The following is a 15,963-nucleotide window of genomic DNA, read 5'->3' as shown; positions in this document are numbered from 1 at the left end:
ACACACACACACACACACACACTGCAGCGCTGAGTGATAAATTTGTGGTCTTCTATGAATAGCGAGCTGAATAGCAGAGCTGACCAAAAGCATGCAGCATCCTCGGCCCAGCGAGCAGAACCTCAGCCCAGCGAGCAGAACCTCGCTGTGTTTTCCTTGAGCTCGGTGATGCAGACGTCGGCCAAGAGCGGCCTCGGCGAATCAGAGACATCCAGCCACGTGTGGCCTCAGCGTCCAGGGAGAGTGTGTGTCTGCAGGTCCGTCCAGGGAGAGTGTGTGTCTGCAGGTCTGTCCAGGGAGAGTGTGTGTCTGCAGGTCTGTCCAGGGAGAGTGTGTGTCTGCAGGTCTGTCCAGGGAGAGTGTGTGTGTCTGCAGGTCTGAGTGTGTTGCACGCCGTCCTGCAGAGTTCAGGAACAAAGAGCTCGTCACCGTTCTGGGTGTGTGTGTCCTTGTCCTGTCCGCTGTGCTTTCCTTGAACTCTGGGATGCAGACTCTGGTCAGAAGGCGCTGGTTTACCTTCTGACCGACTCGACAGCAGCTCTGTCTGAGTGTTTGTGTGGATGCACCGCGTACAGGGTTTAAATCCCAGCTAGACGATGGTTATGAGTCCCAGTATCTTAGCGAATGCTGCTAACGGTTAGCTGCTTGGTGTTAAACATTTTCCTGCTACGTACCCTTGAACACAACGTAACGGGCCGTTACTCTGTTACAGCGCTGGTGAGAACCCTGGAGTGGACTGGACCACCTGAGTCTGGGGGAACCAGATGTGGACAAGCAGGAAGCAAGTGTGTGTTCGTGGCCTCAGCTCACCTGCAGTCAGGTAGGAAGTCCTCCACAGAAGAGACGTCTGCTCTACTGCCTGAGGAACAGTACAGACACCATCAGAACCGCTGTGTCCTGCGTTCTTTAGAATCCTCCAAACCAGAACTTTCTGTGTTTTACTTTGAACTTTTATTTCACACTCTGTGGGTGTTGTAATATAAGGAGGCTTTTATTGTGAAGTCGTGCTGCATAAACACGGTTGCTTTGAGCAGAACAAGTCAAATACAAACTGCTTCATCAGTTCTGATCGCTGACGGTCGTAGGACTGGAATAGCACCGAACCAGAACCTGACCAGAGCTGTGCAGGTAGCTCAGGTTCCTCGATCTATAGTCAGCGGCGTTATCAGTCATTAACTGGTTAATTGATGACACAGTAGAGCGTGATGGTCTGTATCCTGTATGCTGGGCTTCAGCAGCTCCGTCCCGGTTCTGGTCGGAGGTCATTAGCTCCACGGACGTCTTGGTCATGGTGCCTGGTGCTGGTTAGGGTTTGGAGGACTGAAAGGAAACTGAAGCAAGGTGATAATATTGATAATAACTGTTTATGTGGCACCTTTTGAAAACAGATTGCTTTACTGTAAAACAAAAGTGAAATGAACCCGACAAGCAGCTGAACACATCAGTGGGACTCCAAACCTGCAGATACACACTTTATGAAAAGACCAGGAAGTATTTTATACAGCAAAGTGAAGACAAAGTGAAAGCAATGTGATGACAAAAGCAACCTGACAGGACGAGACACTGCCTGTAGGACCCTGCAGTGTTGTTAGGATGAGCTTCTCTGTCAGTAGTTTACATAAAATACGACTTGTTTTTACTATGATCCCTGTTTCCTCGCTCTGCAGCGCTCTGCTGACGAGTCCTGAGCTGGCTCTGATTTGCGTCTCTGCAGGAAATCACTGAGCGTTTCCCCACATTTCATTATCAGCAGCAGCAGGCAGCGTAGCTCCTGTTAGCATCCCGGCTAACACCTGGTAACCTCTGGCTTCCCTTTGGAGTCGGCTGGAGAGGCCAAGTTTGCAGAACGTCTTCATCCTCCGTAGCAGCAGCTGTCTCTCAGGCCGCCAGCTGCTGCTAGCTCAGCCCCATGAAGCCTGCGCTGAGCTTCAATCACACGGCAGTCATTTTAAGTGCGTGTTCGGGCGTTTGCAGAGCCTCCGTCGGCCTGGAGCTGCCTGTTGTTTCAGCTTGGTGCAGCCCGACCTTGGACTAATGGTGTATCTTGACAAATGGACCCGGTCAGCTCCCGACCTCCAAACTAAAGGCATAATTAAGAGCTGTGGTTCCGCTTGGCATCTCGCTCTGCTGCTTCTCAGATTTAATTCTGATGTGATCACGTTGCTGAGCGTCTAGATCTGGCCTGAGAGCTGCTGCTGTGCTTCTGACGTGGCGCTGCTTTAAATCTTCGCCTGCATCGGAGAGAACTGGGCTTCAGAGCTGCACATCACGTACAGAACATTACGGGTTGATTGGATTGTCTGTCTCAGGTAGCAGCACATCCTTAGATTGATTTATTTCATTGGGAAGTGGTGAAAAACATGAAGCTCCTCTAACTGGCCGAACTCAGAGTGGTTCATCCCTTCACTTAAAACAATGTTTTACCATCTGTGCATCTGAATAGAAAAGACTCCTGTATGGTGTATAATTGGTAAAGGCATCCAGAGTGGTTCCTGCTTGGATCAGATCAGCCGTACGGACCTTTGTGCTGCTGATGTGAAAACGCTTCAGCGTTGCTCGACTCGTTTGTGGTCGGCGTCGTACTTCCTGCAGCTCAAATACTCACACAGCTGATTTCTTTTGTGCAGCCAAATCTTGCTTTTCAGTGTTTCTCTCCTGCTCTTCTCTCATTAGTGATGCATGATATTAAAATGTCTGGACAATACTGATATTAATATTTCTGATATGGCCGATAGCCGATGTTGAATTTTTGTTCACACCGAAAAATGAGTCTACGTAGAGACAACGTGAAAACTATCCAAAGGCAGCCCAGATGAGACCACGTGGTCTTCTTTATTATGTAACAAAAGTAAAACACATTAAAACATGTTTTAACACATTTAAGTCCAGGACCATTAAAGTTAAAAACAGCAGCGACATTAAACGTAGAGATGCTAACGTTAGACGATCATCGGCTAAATCTGTTCATAATAAATAATAATAATAATAATAATAATAATAATAATAAAAGACACCCAGCTGGGCGTCCCTACAGCTCACCTAGCTGAATTAGCCGTAGTTAGCTGTGGTTAGCTGCAGTTCCCTGATGCAGCGGTCGTGGGTTCGACTCCCGCTCTCCACCCCTGGCTGCAGGTCTCTCCTGTTCCTCTCTCCCTGTCCCGTCTCTCTGCTGCTCTGAATAACCACAAAAAGCCTCAAATATATATTAAATGTATGAAGTCATAAATAAAAGACACGCAGCTGACGTCCAGCTCCGTCCTGCTCAGGCTGGGTCCAACCTGAAGGCGTGTTCTGGGCGTGTTAGCGCTGTGTTGACGGCACCAGAGCAGCACATCAGCCGCTCCATGGTGCTGCACACGTCGGTTCTGGTCGGGTCATGTGCAGAGGAACGGAGCTCAGCGCCATAAAGCAGAGCGAGCACGCACTGACCCCTGAATGTCCTCCTTCACACAGATGGACAAATCATTAGAGCGAGTTTTTCACTGCTGTCTATTAGCCTGCCAATGGTTTCTTTTCAACTTTGGCCAATGGTTTAAACTTTCAAAGGTACCTAAATATCGGTATGTTTAATTTATATTTGTCAATAAGGGAAATAAGGACCCGAACCGCAGAACCCAGACCGGCGGCGGCGGCGGCGGCGGCGTACGCTGGGTTTCTATAGCATGTGTCGCCGTGACCTCGGCTCGGCCTCGCCACAGACACGGAGACATCTTCATATCTGTGTTTTATGGCCGTCCTCCGTGCTGCCAATAGTTTCATCTCAACTGCAGCCAGCGTCCCACTGTGTCTGCTGGACGCGTCCCAGCCAGCAGCAGGATCTCCGCCGCAGGGCCAGACCGGGCCTAACCGGGCCTTCACATTCTGCTGCTGTTTATCCCGAGCTGCTCCCCTCAGCGCCGCATTGCTGGGATTCTCTGGCTGCCGTTGGCCAGCGTGTTGGCCAGCGTGGGCCAGTCTGGCTGCTGATGGTAGAGAAGACGTGTTTGTTATGACAGAACATCAGGCTGCAGCAGCAGGACGGTTATCAGACAGAAGCCTTCAGGTCGTCACAGGTCTGTCGATAAAGTCCGTGTTTACAGCATTTCTGTAAAGACTGAAGATTATACATGAACAATAAAACTCTCTGCTACAAGCTTAACAAACAAAAAACACAATTTTACAGTATTTTTACTGTTAATTAAAAAATATTTTACAGATTTTTTTCTGCATTTTTGAATCAATTAAATTAGAAAAATATTCAGTGACTGTAGACGCTCAAATAAAACCTATATAAACCTATATAAACCTATATAAACCTGTATAAAATCTGATCAATACAAGAGATTTTTATGCAAATTTAATGTAAAAGCTCCTAGAATACTTGATGTGATCTAAAATGAACAGTTTATTATCATAGTTATAATCAAAAGAGTGTAATTATCATAGTTTCACAGGTTGATCTGCTTCATTTACAGGTTTTGACATTAAAGATCCGTCAGACTGACACGATTTTAATGTTAACGTAGGAACTGAAGCACTGGTTTTACAACAGGATTTATTATTTACAGGGTTTTTTACACATAAAACAAAATAATAAAACAACATTCAACCATATTTATGGGTCATTTCTTTGATTTCACACACAAATATCCTTCATTAAACATTCAGCAGCCTCATGATGTAGAACTGCGGCCACAAGCTGTGTTCTCTGTCTGGAAAATCACCTTTTTTTAACTTCATTATTTTCGGTTGGTCCTGGTTTTTCCACACAGGTGGATCGATCACAGCTCAGCAGTGCTTCTGTGTTTCCAGTGAAATCTGAGGCTCACATTCTTTCCGAGGAAAATTCCTTGGTGTCGTGGCCCTCATCAGGCAGCGTCGCCGTGAAGCCGCCTCCACGCTCGCTTCACTTCTGGGGAAACTGGAAACGTGAACGATGTCGGTCTGTTTTGAAACTGGAAGCTGCAGCACGTGTCAGAGCTCTGAGAGGAAGATCAAGCTGTCGACGTTCGACACACTGAATTGAAAAGACGTCCAGGCTCCCGTGTGAGCGTTAGTCCTGTAGCTACGACAGCGCTGGTGGCTGGACGGAGCTACAAACGTGTCACCATAACAAGTTTAACATTTATGCAAATAGAAGTAAATACGGATAAAGAACATGGCCTGGACGCACATTAAATAAGGAACGTAGGAGGAACCAGGCCCAATGAGGAGTCTGTGGTTCGTTCATCGTGTGTGTTCACGGCGGTTTGCATCAGATGCTGTAAAGTAGAATTTTAACTCATGAACCCAAACCTGGTCCCAGAGTGTGAAACATCACAGCAGCTCATAAGATCTAATCAATGCACGACAGGTTAAAGGGCTGCAGGTGGTTCAGTGGTTAGCACCGTTAGCGCCTCACAGCTAGAAGGTAGCTGGTTTGCATCCCGGTGAGGACACCCGGGATCTTCCTGCGTGGAGTCTCCATGTTCTCCCCGTGCAGCGTGGGTTCTCTCTGGGTTCTCCGGCTTCCTCCCACAGTCCAGAAACATGCTGAGGTTAATTGGTGATTGTAAATTGTCCGTAGGTGTGAATGTGAGTGTGCTTGGTTGTCTGTCTCTAAGTGTAGCCCTGTGATAGACTGGTTACCTGTCCAGGTGAACCTGCCTTCACCCTGAGTCAGCTGGGATAGGCTCCGCCCCCCATGACCCTGGTGAGGATGAAGATGTGGAGATGATGGATGGACTACTGGTTCCTTGACTTTGTTGAAGTCAGCTGATTCTGGGCAGCGTGTGGTCAGACGTCTCCTGTGCTGGCCTCCAGTCCTTCAGCCAGCCTCTGAGATGAGGAGGCGTCTCAGAAACACCTGTGGCTTGGCTGTAGTTCATCAGCTGACCAGGAGGACCTCCTGCTGTCTCTGGTGCTTGTTCTGTGACTGACTCTTTCTGTAAACTGAACGTCATCTTTGGCAACGTCAGCGTTTCGTTTGTCTGAATATTAGCGAACTGGATGGTAACGTCTGATTTTACTTTGACAGTCTGCGTTTCCTGTCTGCGACACTCTGATCAGCTGATTCCGTGTCTCTCGTTAGACGTGCAGCACACGTGTGTGTGAGCTCTGCCTCCGTGAAGACACGTTACCTTCAGACCTTCTGTAAAGTGAAGGACCTGAGATGGTCCCGGTCGCCGCCTGGCTCTGAGATCCGGCTGCCCGCTGGACGACACTGCTGTTGGCCCGCAGCGCCATCACAGCCAATCAGAGACTGGAACAGAATCAGACAGCCAATCAATTACTGGAACGTATGGGCTCTCATTATGGAGCCGACCAATCACACATCTGGCAGCGCGGCCCGTCCGTATCGTATATTCGAGTCTCGTTTCCAGTCCCGTCTGTCTCCTTCCACGCTGCCGTCAGAGTCCCGTCGCTGCTGTTTATCTTTCTCAGAGAAATACCTGAGCAGGAGGAGGAGGAGGAGGCCTTCGGCTGGCCTTTGGCTGACCTGCAGGATTCCAGCGGTGTGAAGACGCCACGTTCCTGTTCTGCAGCGTCCTCCTCGGTGCTGATGTCACGGAGAGGAACGGGCTGCCTCCTCTTTAAACATACAGAGCTGCTCGCTGCTTCTGTTAGTGTCTCCGAGCGTCGCTTCATCCGTCACGGCTCCAGTTCAGCCACCGGCCAAGCAGAGGTCACAGGACCGGCGGGTTTCCTCCACCGCAGCACCAGAACCAGAGGCAGCTGACAGTCAGACCACATGTACACAGACAGGAGATCCAGTTTACTGACCTGCCTTCACATAGAGAGAAGTCATGTATGTTCTGACACCGTGAGTCCGTTACATCCATGATCGCGCTGCAGCAGGATCCTTGATGTGTTTGTTCTTCATAATCAGCTTGTAGTCAGTGATTTAAACACATATTTTCATTTGACAAAAAAAGAAAAATAGCACAAATACAGATTTTTGGCTATTTTTTGAAAAATGTAGTAATTAGTATAAATATAATAAATCGCAATTTAACACAAGGAAACACATGTCAGTCCTTCATGTAGCTTTTCTTTAAATAACAGCAAATATCTGAAAGAAATCATTTTTAAAATAAAGTGTTTTTTTGCTGATGTAAATAAAACAAAACTGATTAATTTGACGAGCAAACGATCAGATTAAAATGATGAAAACACGTATTTTTGATGTGGACTTTATGAACATTTGATTATCTGTAGTTAAACAAAACACAGAAAGTCTTTAAAAAATGTGTAAAAAGTTCCTGTTTTAATCCTCATGGACACGTTCTGTAAAATAGAAACGTGTGAAATAATTAAAACCTCTTTTGCTGATTTAAATCCAGCAGGAATAGTTCAGGTTTGTGGTCGAGCACCAGATAAAATACTATTTATGAAAATACAGAGTTTTTATTGGACGCTAGTTTTTTTTAATTCATTGCTTTGTTCTATGATTTTACTATAAATGACCTTTAACTGAACTAAACAGAGAAGCTGTCAAACGTACTTCTGCATCATTTCTGCATGTTCCAGTGAGTTCAGACCTAAAACGGGACGAAGCCCTGATGCAGCAGCACAGGGACCAGACTGGTCCAGGACCAGCTCACCTCTGCTCAGGAGGAACATCTCGCTGCTTTCTTGTGTCTGTGTTGGTGTGAGCATCAGATCAGATGGACCTCAGACCAGCACCGGTTCTCCTCGTACGCAGTGTTTTCTGCTTGGCCTGTGGGTTGTTGTGGAAAAACCTGCAGCAGTTCTCTGGATTTCTTCCGTGTCAGCGTCCTCGGAGCCTTTTCATGTAGCTCCAGACCGACTGTGTGATGTTGAAGTCGTGGTTCTGTGGGGCCACGAGAGACTCGCTGGTGTTCTCGTCGCTGAAGATGCCTCTTTATGACTCTGGCTGCAAGTTCAGGAATGAATGAAACAACTCCCTGATGGAGAATCTGAACATCACAATACCATTCTTCTGCTGTGTGTTACTGCTGTGACGTAACATCAGTCCATCAGTTCCCCCAGAACCTCCTCAGAACATCTGGTTCTGTATCTGCAGCACCTTTATCTACTGACCAGAGTTCTACCTTCAGACTGTGAATGTTCCAGAGGTACAGGTCCTTCAAGTCCACAGAGGAGGGTCCAGATTGATCACTTTAATGGACTTTTTCCATCATTTCTGAGCCTCAGAACTTCATCAGTACAGCAGATAGACACATGACATTCAGGAGGAAGAACACATCTGGGTTCTGCTAGAACCAGACATCAGATCAGTTCTACATCCATCCAGGTGAGGAGGAACTTGGTTCAGATTTGGGTGGTTATTACTGAGACATCTCCTTAAAGGAATGCGATCCTCCGTCAGTGCTTCATGTTCTGGACCTGGTTCAGGAATCCTTCCGGTCTGCTGTGACCGGAGCAGGATGGATGACACCGTCACGCCGTACAGTGAGAGTGCAGGAGGGCAGCCAACAGTCAGACGTCTCTGTTTACCGGCTGTTTATACTGGACGGGCCGGTGAGCGTCGCAGACCTGTAATCTGCTGCTCACACACATAAACACACCGGTGGCAGCCAGAGGTCACACACACACACACACACTGACAGATGTGTGGCTTCACCCCGCGCTCACCCCGCGCCATCCCATAATAGACGTGACACAGTAACACTGGTGCCGTCATGGCAACCAGGCAAACCTGAGGTCGGTACCAGGATGTTTAGCTGCGGCTCGGACGACCACAGGACTGTGTGTGTGTGTGTGTGTGTGTGTGTGTGTGTGTGTGTGTGTACGGAGTGACTCAGCTCCAGTTTACATGTTCCTGTTTGTGTCTGACAGAGTCACGGCTTGTTCGTCTCACCGGTAGAGTACACAGCAGGACAAAGGAATAATAAACACCGGGTCAGCAAACGGCTTCGCTGCAGGTTTTCAACATCCGTCAGGAACCTCAGGAATCAAAGACGGAGCAGCAAACATCTCGCTGCGTCTTTGAAGTTCAGGTTGGCTTAAATCTCCTAATTGGTCCGATCCACACCAACAGTCGTGTTTCTGACAGTCAGGTCCTGAGTTCCATCACATGAGCGCTCCGTCAGGTTCTGACTGCGGCTTTATTTACCTCCGAGAAGATGCTAGAACCCACAGCAGAACTCCTCAATCATCTCCCAGCTCTGCAAAAAACATGTGGTTCTGGGCCTTAACGTGGAATAACCTGCCATGTTCCTGGCTGGTAGCATGCTAGCAGTTAGCTCCCTGGATGTAGCTGTGTTTACAGGACGTGGTTTTATTTTGAAGTGCTGCATCAGAAAAAGTTAGACGTGACCAAATCCTGCACACGCTCCATGTGCTTCACTGGGATGTTGCACCAAACCAGGTTCTGGTCCAGGCTTCCATCAGGCACCTCGTTAAAATGAAACTCCATCAGTGCAGCGATGCGCTCTCAGTGGATGTTCGTTGTCGTTAGCGTAGCGCTGACGCGTCTCGTGCATCATGTGATCGGCGGACCGTGAAACCAGGTGCTGACAGACGCTCCGTGTTGTCTGGATGCAAACTGCCATTAAACGCGTTAGTTTTGTTGTAATAATTAATTGTAATTAACCCTTTAAAGTATATTAGGGATGGGACTTTAACGCGTTAAAGGCCCGCCCCGCACTAATATTAGAACACTGTCTTCTCTCAGAGCTGTTGGCCGCGTGCTGTCTGCTTCATGGGCCTGATAACGTCTGTTATTATTACCAGGTCGGGTTTTTAATCCTCTACTCGTGAGTTGAGCAGACGAGCTGGACAGCGTTCTGTTTCAGTCTCTAGGCTCTCACCTCCTTCAGCCCCTTAGAAGCGACAACTCAACGTTTTCTTGCTGTTGCAGAAACTAACTTGTGCAGACGTGAGGTTTTCTCTTTACGAGAGCGAGATGGAAACTCGTCAGCGCCGCAGACTGTGCTCATGTTCATTACAGTTGTTGACATTTATTATTTCTTATTGATTGCCCATTTTCTCCAAGTGCAACCTATTTTATTAGCCTGTATGGAATATGATTCATTTGTCAGGTTGTAAAAGCGTCTAATCGCAGCGCTCGGCCACCGCGCTACACGCATCGGAGCTCTGCTTTAATAAGTGCAAGCTAGTTTGCTGCTTTTATTGGTCTGTGTGGAGTAGAACCAATTGTCAGGTTGGTAGAACGGCAGAAACCCATATTGCAGTTTGTGGTTCGGCGTTATTAATAATGATAGAAGCAGTTGTTAGCCGTTAGCAGCACTTGGGATGCCTTTCGGTTTTGGACGCGCTCTTGTGTCTGCGGCTGAAACCTCCTCTGTTCTGCTTTTTGTTTCAGTTTCACCTCCGTCCTCTCTTTTCCGTCTGTGCCTTCCAGCTACTCAAAGCTCTCTGCTCTGTCTTTGCTCTGATTATCTTCCCCTCGCGCTCTTATCTCATCCCAGCTCGTCGTTCTGTTTCTGTCCTCGTACTGTTTCCATCCTCTTTCCTCGCTTGGCCTCCGTCCCTCCATCCCAGAATCCCTCTCCACGACCCCTGACCACAGACATCATTAGTGACATTCACGGAAATCTTTCTTGGAAAAACAATCATCCCAGCGTTCCCCACCGGACCTCCGTTAAATCACAAGTAATCCTTGAGTTTTTGTGGAATTCCCTCCGTCAACACATGACGTGTTGTTTCCTGACGGCCAGCATGACGAAACGGACATATTTTGTCGAGAGCAGATTGGAGAGGACGGAGCTGTTGTGCGGCGGTTGCGCTGGAGGACGTAAACAGTGTTGGTGCTGAGGGTCAGTGTGTCACGTAGCCAGGACGGAGTAATTGGTGTGGTCGCTGTGTGGATCACTGAGTCAGCCAGGAATGTTTAGGAGTGGTCGAAAACACATGCATAAACCTACTTTCTGCTCACAGCTGGCACCGCGAGTCCAAAAACATTTGTGTGAGTGGGTTTGTCAAGACGATCTGACCTTTAGAGGGTTTGAGGACTGTTTAGCTGCAGTAATGTGTTGATAGCAGGTCTCTGATTGGACGATCACGTCGTTTATTTTAGCACCAGTGTCGTGTGTATTTATATAGAACAAAGCTGATGAACTCAAATCATCTGGAGTAAAATAATAATATAATCATTAGAAGTATGTCGATGCCTCCCAGCTGATTCCTGATCTGCAGGAACTTCAGCACATTTATTTATTCTACCTTCAGACTGTGAATGTTCCAGAGGTCCACAGAGGAGGGTCCAGATTGATCACTTTAATGGACTTTTTCCATCATTTCTGAGCCTCAGAACTTCATCAGTACAGCAGATAGACACATGACATTTAGGAGGAAGAACACATCTGGGTTCTGCTAGAACCTGACACCAGATCAGTTCTACATCCATCCAGGTGTCTCCGTCTAAAGAGTAAATATGACCATATTAGATTTTTTAATCCCACAGAGTGAGTCCTGTCTCTAGATGGCTCTGGAGGTAAAACTAGAACTGGTTCTGACCATCACACATGCTGATACCTTCTGAGGAAGTTCATGGCTTCTGGCCGGAGCTCAGGTGTTCGATGTGATCCACAGCGTTGTTCAGGTGTAGGTGTCGGTAATCCTGCTGCCTCTGGTGCTTCATGTTGTAACTCTGCTGACAGCAGTCCATGAAGACAGTTGTTTGATGTTTGCGTCCATGTTGAGATCTTCTGTTGTTTAAAGCTGTTTTTTAGCTCTTTTACATCTTAAAGCTTCTTCTTCTGGTCGCCTGACAACACGGATGTGGCTCCTGTCTCCCCCTGAACCAGAGCTTTGACCTCAGACTGAACTGTCCAAGGTCAACAACACTTTGTGGACTCATCTTTTAAAGCCTGAGGTGACAGTGGAGTTGTTTCTCCAGAGCTGCAGATGCAGCCAGAGGACGAGGCCGCTCCGTCCAGCCACTGGACCGCCGGTATGTGGTGGTGGCTGACACATGTGAGGGATAGTAATGGAGGCCAGAGCTGGTGTGATTCACCGTCCCTCCCTTCCTGCTGTGTTACCCGCTCATCCTCAGCCAGAACCAGCCCGACCCGCCTCTCCTCACTCACAGAGGGACTCTGGCCTCCTTTGTTCGCAGACGGGTTTGGCTCGGTTCTGACTGCGGCTGAGTCCTGATTTCACAGACCACCTGCTAATGGCGGCTGAGTGGATATGTGTGGATATTAATGAGACAATGCGGTGTGGAAACAGGGAATAACAAGCAGCTGTGACATGAGTTATGACCACGGTGAATCATATGTACTTTCCGCTTTGGTCCACCATTTGTGACGGTGTCCGATGCCAGCCGGCTCTCACTGTTTGTTCTCCGTTGTCTCTGCAGGCGCTGTGGATCACTGAGAACAAACCTGTAGTGGGAAGGAAAAGCTCATCTGTACGCATTAGGGATGGAAACTCTGCACAGTTCCTTTAGCTGCTCATCCACTGACTTTGCTCCATCTGCAGATGTTGTTGTTAACGGACGTCAGCAGCGCCGGCATTGGAGGCCGGTCTGTAGGAACGTTGTCCCAGAAGAACTTCACGAGCTCTGGTTGGAGGTCATGAACCTGCTCAGAGTCTCTGTCATGGTCCCGTCTGCTGCCACCATGAGCTGGAGTCTGAGGGACGCCTCACAGGGCAGTTATGAATCAATCATGGTTTGCAGCCCTGGTTGTTGAAGAGCAGGAAGACATTCAGGGTGGACGGACGGATCAGAAACTGATCAGGCATCTACACAAACATCCGTGAAGCACACATTTCAACAAGCTCTGCAGCTGTGAAGACAGAGCGTTCAGCTTAAACACCAGGCTCCTGCAGTCAGTGAATCACAGGGGTTTGATCGGACAAGCTGGACGAGAAACGGAGGGTGAATGTTATTCATCTTCTTCTTATATTCTTGCTTCTACACAGACTGCGTGGTATCATCGGATCAGTCCTGGTGATCAGTGTCACATCCCAGACGGAGGTTTTCTCATTTTAAAATGGTTTTAAAACAAAGAAGCAGTGATGTGATGTGAACACTCTGACAGGCAGCGTGTTAAAGCCAACAAAGGATCAGTATCTAGTAGGTTAGTTAGTTAACTAAGTTAGTTCAACGCTCTGTGAATATTAGTGATGTATGAGGATTTTATGGCAGTGATTGTGATGCAGACATTTTTGTATTTTTTTAAGTGAGGTTTAATATAATAATAATAATAATAACAATAATAATGATAACCGGCTCGGTTTGGGACACACGAGGACTTGGTGGGCGTGGACGCCGTTTGTGTTTCCGTTCAGAGGAGAACCGCTGCGTCATCATGTGAGCGTCACGAGTCACGTCAGCGCCACAGACTAAATACTGGGTGTCTGTCGTAACGCTCTCGTTCACACGTAAACACTCCAGAACAAACAGGAAGCACATCAAACGGCGGCGTCACGCTCCGGCCAGACCCGCTTCAGATGTTTGTGGAAGTTTTATGGAAAAATTCAGCGTCAGGGCGAAGCAGCGACGTGCATCAGCGGCTGATTTTACATTCAGTGTCCGGTCATGGTGGAGGTTTGATCAGTCATCTAAACATCACGTCCTGGTTTCAGAACCCCGGATAAACCCTGAACCAGCTCAGACAGACCTGGGCTGTGTTCCAGTGCTACAGCAGCATCACGTCCTGGTTTCAGCTCCATGTGGTGTTTAAACAGCACCAGAGAAGGTCTTGGCCGCCTGGACGTTGAAGGCATGACTCGTATGAGGAGAGTTCAGCCCAGTGGACGGACACATGCCACCATCTGTGCCGGATTCGTAGGTGGATCAGAACCAGCGACGCAGCGTCTGGTGGGAAGAGAGGAGACGTTAAACATCCATCACCATGTTAGTTAGACTGCATCACATGATGAAGACAGTTCATCACCTGAGCATGTCCAGCTCAGCTTGAACACAATCTGATGTTATTCTCCTCTTGATTGTCTTTAAACCAGTCCACTGTGTGTTTGTGTGCCTCCTGCTGATGGACGGTACCAGATAAATGTCTGTTCATTCAGTCAGAACATCAGACGAGCTGAACGCCGGCCACAGTGAGGCAGAGCCATGGTCGGGTTCTGGTGGGAGAATCCGTCCCCTCACTCACATCCAGTTTTTCCTTTTGCAGATGTGACTGATGAGTGAAATGAATCTCTCTCTGTCGGACTACGATTAGGATCTTTAACAAAGACATAGTTGTTCTTTGGGTTTCCTTCTCCTCCCCGTTTCATTTCAGATAGCGGCGCCGTGTCAGCAGCACACACAGCTGAACAAACCGGGCCGAGGCGTGTCGGAGTGTGTGTTTGCTCTGCGGCCGTCATGGCCGACTGCGTCAGGAGGCGAGAGGTTAAGAAAACTCAGGGCTGCAGCGGATCCAGCAGATCAGAACCGAAAGGCAGCGAGCTGCTGAGGAGGCTCCAGCCTCAGGAGGCTCCAGCCTCCTACAGCCTCAGGTTGTTGTCCTCAGACAACATCTGTCATGTAACACACGGATCCTGATCGGCCTCAGGGATCCTGATCGGCCTCAGAGATCCTGATCGGCCTCACAGATCCTGATCGGCCTCATGGATCCTGATCGGCCTCACAGATCCTGATCGGCCTCATGGATCCTGATCGGCCTCACAGATCCTGATCGGCCTCACAGATCCTGATCGACCTCAGAGATCCTGATCGGCCTCACAGATCCCGATCAGCCTCACGGATCCTGATCGACCTCAGGGATCCCGATCGGCCTCAGGGATCCCGATCGGTGTCACGGATCCTGATCGGTGTCATGGATCAGGCCCATCAGAACCTTTATAACCAACCGTCACTTTGGATAAAAGCATCTGCTAAATGAAACTGTAGAAGTGGACCTTTAATGTACCTGAGGGGAGTGCCATCAGGGTGTGTGTGTGTGTGTGTGTGTGTGTGTGTGTGTGTGTGTGTGTGTGTGTGTGTGTGTGTGTGTGGCTGCTGTGTTGTGGGTCAGTGAGCAGACTGACCTGGAAGGAGCTGGCCTATAGCAGAGCAGTGCTGACTGTCCTCCTGCTCTGATCCACTTCACTTTAATCTGGTTTATCTTCCTCTCCTTGCGATCCTCTCCGTCTTTATTACATCCATCCTTCCTCCTCGCTGCCCTCTTCCTTCAGCTGCTTCTGCGTTTCTTCTTTAGCGCTGTTTACTCTGCTGTAACCATGTTCAGCCTGGGCTGTGTGCATGTATGTGAGCAATTATGTGCATATATGCATGATGGAGCTGGCGCTGAGCGGAGGCATGTATGGGCTGATAGCGTGCGTTTGTGCAAACAAATAACGTTTTTGTTCCATAACAAAACCCCATCGCACAACTCGGTGACCCCTCACACAAAACACACACTCACGCCGTGGATGTACACACACACACTTAAACAGGCCTCACACACAGTTTTCACCCTCATGAAGATGCTATCGCCTCTGTTACTGTTACCGTGGAGATACAATCTCTGCATCACCACTCGTCCTGTGTGTGTGGCTCAGGTGTGCAGGTGTGATGTGCTGCTGCTGCTGTCAGGTTTCCTTCTTTTCATTTCTACAACGCAGAGTGAATACACCATCTACACATGTTCTGATTAAACCTTAATAAATGTACCACAGACCAGCTGCAGTACCTGGTTGTTCCACCAGGTGGAGCCTCTTCCTGTTTAATCCTGTAGAGACGGAGGAGGTGTCACTCAGACTACAGAGAGCATTGTGGGAGTTTAGCAGCAGCAGGACCATGATGGAGACTCTGAGGAGGTTCATGGATTCTGTGTCTGGACGTCTTGTGTTCATCGTTAAAGGAATTTTTTTAAAAACCAAGAAAGGCACTTCTGTGAAATTATGTTTAAACAATTGTTAGCCCGTAGAAAGAACGCCACGGAACTTCATTTGCCTCAACGATTAATTGACGACTAATTAATGTCAACTATTGGCTCAGAAAATAGTTTTAATTCCTCAAACCACGATACCCAGAACGTTTAAAGGTCCTCTGATGCTAAGTGTTTGTTAGCATGTCTCTGTGGTGTTTTATTTGTTAGCATGTCT

The sequence above is a fragment of the Stegastes partitus genome, unplaced genomic scaffold, assembly GCF_000690725.1.
Source record: "Stegastes partitus isolate 25-593 unplaced genomic scaffold, Stegastes_partitus-1.0.2 Scaffold1071, whole genome shotgun sequence".
NCBI lineage: Eukaryota > Metazoa > Chordata > Actinopteri > Pomacentridae > Stegastes > Stegastes partitus.
This window is presented reverse-complemented; position numbering follows the sequence as displayed.